The sequence below is a fragment of the Anguilla anguilla genome, chromosome 4, assembly GCF_013347855.1.
Source record: "Anguilla anguilla isolate fAngAng1 chromosome 4, fAngAng1.pri, whole genome shotgun sequence".
NCBI lineage: Eukaryota > Metazoa > Chordata > Actinopteri > Anguilliformes > Anguillidae > Anguilla > Anguilla anguilla.
The window spans coordinates 37,588,276-37,593,711 of record NC_049204.1 but is presented as its reverse complement, the minus strand read 5'-3'; the positions used below and the strand labels follow the sequence as shown (position 1 = coordinate 37,593,711).

Sequence of the window (5,436 nt, the reverse complement as noted above, 5' to 3'; positions counted from 1 at the left end):
TTTCTTGGTTTGGGCTAGGCCCCTTAGTTCCAGTGAAGGCAAATGTTACTGTAATCTTCTAGACTGTTCTGTACTTCCCCAACAGCCCATAATATTGGATGAGATGTTGGAAGTCAGGTGTCCACACACTTTAGGTTTAGTAAATTAGACAGAATACTTAATTTGCCTGATTTGCATAATCTCCACCCTGTTTTAGCATGTTCACTCCAGGTATACATATGCACGAACACATTTAACTATGCATCAAAATGAAAGTCCCGGTATGACATAGTCCCCACAAAATACATCCTAGTTTATACCCATTGCGACTGTTTAGCAAATTCAACATAGATATTGCTACCTTGTAGCAACTCCCTTTGTTACAATCGCAATCCTTTAGTAAATCTGGACCAGAGTCTCAGCCTAGCAAGGGTATCGGGAGAAGAGGCTGGCATCACAGCTGAGGCAAATAGGCAAGCAAATGGCAGGGGCTAACAGCAGACAGAAAAGATGCAAACAGTTAACCCTGTGCCATGAAAACAGGCTTGTCAAACCTGTTTCAGAAATGTCATATTTGAACTCATCCTGCCGCCAAGTGGAAGCATATCCCATTAGTATGACTAGCGTAGGCCCTATGTGAAATAGAACAGATGTATACAGTATTGAGCATGTTACACAACCAAATCAAAACAAGAAAATTACACTGAGAAAATACCTAGTGCTTCAACAATGCTTACAGAATGGAAGTGCTGGACAAGCTTGAGTGATGGATCTGCCTATTATTGCCTCACAATACTGATTTTCATGAGTCTGCCTTACCACAGTTTAACATAGCTATTCACATCAAAGACTGATGAATCATCAATTATTAAAATGAATTCTGCATGAATACTAATACAACCGCTGTTCTTCTTTCCAAGGGATTGGTGTTGATGACATGTTCATCATGATTTCCGCCTGGCAGCAGAGCAATGTTTGCGACAGTGTTGAGAAGCGTCTGGCAGACACATACAAAAAGGCAGCCATCTCTATCACCATCACCACGCTGACGGACATCTTGGCTTTCTACATTGGTCTCATGACACAGTTCCGCTCAGTGCAGTCTTTCTGCCTTTACACTGCCACAGCTATCCTGTTCTGTTGTATATACAACATCACTTTCTTTGGTGCCTTCATGGCACTGAATGGAAGGAGAGAAGAAAGTGCACTGGCTGACCTGCAGGAAGGCTGAATTCCAATACCCCAAAGGAAGATATAAATGTGAAAGTAAATTATGTAAGAAAAAGAATGATGATGTAGAACCAGTAAATGGACATCCGATAAGTGGACTTTTTAAGGATTACTGTGGACCCTTCTTGACCAAATCATGGAGCAAAGTTTTACTGACCCTGCTTTATGCTACTTACTTGGCTGGCAGTATTTACAGATGTATCCAGACAAAAGAGGGAATAGACCTCCGAAATCTGGACCCTGACAATTCTTATGTTATTAAGTGTTACAGTGATGAAAAGTTGTACTGTAGTACATATGGTCCAAGTGTTACCGTGATTTTAAATGGTGAATGTCAATATTGGAGCAAAACAGAACGAGCAGCTCTCAACTCAAGTTTGGAAATATTTCAAAGTCTACCATTTGTTGACTGAAGCTTATTTGTGTCTTCGCTAAATGTTTATGAAGAGTATGTAAAATCCATATGTAATATAAATAATGAAACTGAATTTAAATCCCACTTACTTGGATTTTTAGAAAAAACTTACTTTAAGCAAGATGTTAACTTCACCAATGACAAGATTTATGCCTCCCGGTTTTTTATCCAGACAATAAATACAGATGATGGTGATAAAGAAAAGAACATGTTGAATAAGCGAAGAGCGGTTGCAGCAAATTGTTCTGATAATAATAAGAATTATTCTTTTATGGTTCATCACCCTGCATTCATCTATTGTGACCAGTATGTTGTCATAGTAGTAATACTATTCAGAATATTTTAGTGGCCACAGCAGCCATGCTGGTCATATCCCTCTTGCTGATTCCAAACCCTCTCTGCTCGCTTTGGGTAACCTTTGCCATTGCTTTTGTCATTGTGGGTGTTGTTGGCTTCATGACCTTGTGGGATGTTAATCTTGATTCCATATCCATGATCAATCTGGTTATCTGCATTGGCTTTTCTGTGGACTGCTCTGCACACATTTCTTATGCCTTGTCTCAAGCGGTAAAGATAAACCCAATGAAAGGTAATTGATGCACTCTACACCCTGGGGTATCCCATAGTTCAGGGAGCTGTTTCTACCATACTGGGGGTGTTGGTGCTATCAGCATCACAGAGTTACATATTCAGAACCATCTTCAAAATCCTGTTCCTGGTCATCTTGTTTGGGGCAGTGCATGGAATTGCTTTCATTCCTGTTTTTCTGACTTTCTTTGAAATCTGCACCTGTTCAGAAAAAGTCAACAATGAAAATAAAGAAACTGATGCTGGGTCAGTGAGCACTTATGATAATCCTGAATTTGATTATGGACCTAATATGGTTGAAGATGGACAATCACAGTTCACATTTTCATCAAATAACCAAATTCGGGTTTCACAATGTGTTAGTGTGAATGGGAATTGTAGCTTGGAAATGAAATTTGAACCTGATGTCGCTGACTTTCAGAATGGATTATTCTGACATCAGTCTTCCTAATTATGATGTTACAGGTAGGAAAAACAGTTGTGTAGGGAAAAAAACAGTTAAGGATTCTGGTGGCTCTGCAATAAGTGTGAGATAACCATGGAATAGTGGCATCAGTCCTGCAGAATTCTAGATGCTAATAGCCTCCATGCCTTGGAATATATTATTGGCTGTGCAGGCCACACATGGTAGCACCACTGCTCCATTTAATGATTTAACATTTGTATTTTTTTTTTCTATTTGTATTTTCATGTCTTTGTTCAATATCTTTATTACAGGACATTATGAAAATGTGCAATTGTTTCTAAATCATTGTAGAACAATAAAATGTGATTTTTTCAATGCCATTCAGTTTGAATAAGCTATAATGTCCAGTTAAAACCCACAATGTAATGAGCTGTGCAGCAATAACTATTTAATATGACTATTTCAAGGTATAATATGTAGGATTTTGCAGACCTTGTAGATTCTGTGTTTGTAAACCTCATTCACACCTCCTTTTTCCTCAAGCCCACCCAAACCTCCGTTGAGAACACACCCTCGAGTGCTACAAGCAAAATGTAAAGCAAAAAGGTAAGGTGCTCGGAGATATAGAAATTTTCACGTTGCCTCACAGCAAGAAGGTCGTGGGTTTGAATCTCGGTTTGGGGCCTTTCTCTGTGGAGTTTGCATGTTCTCCCTGTGTCCGCGTGGGTTTCCTCCGGGTGCTCCGGTTTCCTCCCACAGTCCAAAGACATGCAGGTAGGCGAATTGGAGACTCTAAATTGCCCATAGGTATAACTGTATGAGTGAATGGTGTGTGTGCCCTGTGATAGGTTGGTGGCCTGTCCACAGTGTATTCCTGCCTCTCGCCCAGTGCATGCTGGGATAGGCTCCAGCACCCCCCACGACCCTGCTCAGAATAAGCGGGTATAGATAATGGATGGATGGATGGATGGATGGTTGGTAACAGTAAGTAGGCAGTGTTATAACGGTCTTTACACTGAGTGCACCCCATAGCGGGTGGGAACATCCTATGGTAGAGCCCCTGCCATTTTGTGTTTTTCCTAGTTTAATATTTAGCTATTCTAGGCTCTGTTTCATGGAGCAGAATTACTGAGTTTGCTGGATAACTGCACTGAGTAAAACTAAAAACCCTCCCAAATCTGCAACATGGACTGAAAAAGAGCTATTATGGGTTTTACTCCAGTTATCCAGCTACCTCAGTAATCCTGCTTCCTTTAATACTCCCCTGGAAATTTAGTTAGAATTTGGATGTAAACACAGAATTGCGCATGGAATACGTAACATTAGCAGGCCATAAGTCCATCATAGCTAGCTAATATACTTGTAAAGTGAATGACTTTTTTATAAAGTTCATAACCTTGTCAAAGTAGATAGCAACTTTGTTAGCTCTGTTACAAAGGTGGTTACACTTAATGTCAGCTAGACAGCATGCATGCTGTAGTGAATTCATTTTTCCAGATTGAAATAAATGCAGGTGAATTACTGAGCTGGCTGAGTTGCAGCTATAAACAGTGATAGCAGTTCCTATAGGGTGGGGGAAGACTTCTTGATAGAAGAACAGATTTTTATACAAAAGCTTTCCAACCTTGGGGCCAAGGTTGGGTAGCTTTTAAAATAATTTAGGGATAATTGGGTAGCAGTATTGCTTTGGAATACGCCATGCTAAATTTGTGAGCTAAGATAACCAATATTATTTCTTGTAACTTGGCCTAATTTTGATATCAGTACTTTTAGTCGCAGGCCTAGATTTGCAAGTCTGAATGACTTATAGATGGTGCTTTGTATGTGTGATTAACTTGGCATTTTTGTACATTGAAAACGTTTTTTTTTGTTTTTCTTCAGATACTAATTTCCTGTCCCCTTCACATCTAACAATCATCATATTGCTCTTTTTGGCATTATACATGATGTCAAAATCTTCATCATACTGGGAACATATCTTCAATAACTGTTGGAGACCAGCACTATGGAGACCAAGTGCAAAAAAAACAAAAAAACAACCAATTCATCCTCATGCATGAGGTGGTTGATTACAGAATTTCCAATAACGCAACCATTTTACCTGCATGGTCTAATGAGCATATCAGAAAATTATGATTCTTAATATATATTTAGGTACACGTCTATGACACATTTTGTGTGATAATTTCCCATGATATATTCTATCAAATGCTTTAGAAGCATCAATAAAACACTTAAACACTAGAATTTTGTCTTCGATATTTAGCTACTATTTTCTTCAGGGCAAATATACACATTTCTTATATTCTTTTAAAAGCAAAGTGATTGTCAGTGGTAAGAATGTACAATTCAAGCCTGTCCAGCAAGACCCGCTCCAATATTTTAGAAAAAATGCTGGCTAAGACAATAGGTAGATCATCTTCGGAGCTATTTAAGTTAGCAGTCGTGTCTTTAAGTACAGGCAGAAGTAGCACGAATATAATCTGGTAGGATACCATGAACTGGAAAAACCAGTAAAACAAAAGCAAGACGTGGAATAAGTTTTTGGCTAGCATGTTTTCGGGGTTCTGTAGTAATAAGGTCCATTCCACATACCTTGTTGTCATCAAGCCTCACCAGAGCATGAAGGACCTCCTCTGGCCTAACTACCATGTTCTCAGCCTAGTCAACATTTTCACCCATATATGTATTACTTTTAACACAGTTGAACAAATCATAATAATGCTGTCACCACAACTCTGACTACTTTCACATCATAGGAACTATTATTTCACAACTTCCTGGCAAGTGAGTTAGTCCTCATCGTATCCTTATTTTT

At 39.1% G+C, this 5,436-nt stretch overlaps 1 pseudogene; it reads left to right on the top strand.

The window, feature by feature from the left end:
* Positions 1–925: 925 nt before the first annotated feature.
* On the top strand, positions 926–2,648 carry LOC118225292 (annotated as a pseudogene).
* Positions 2,649–5,436: the final 2,788 nt, after the last annotated feature.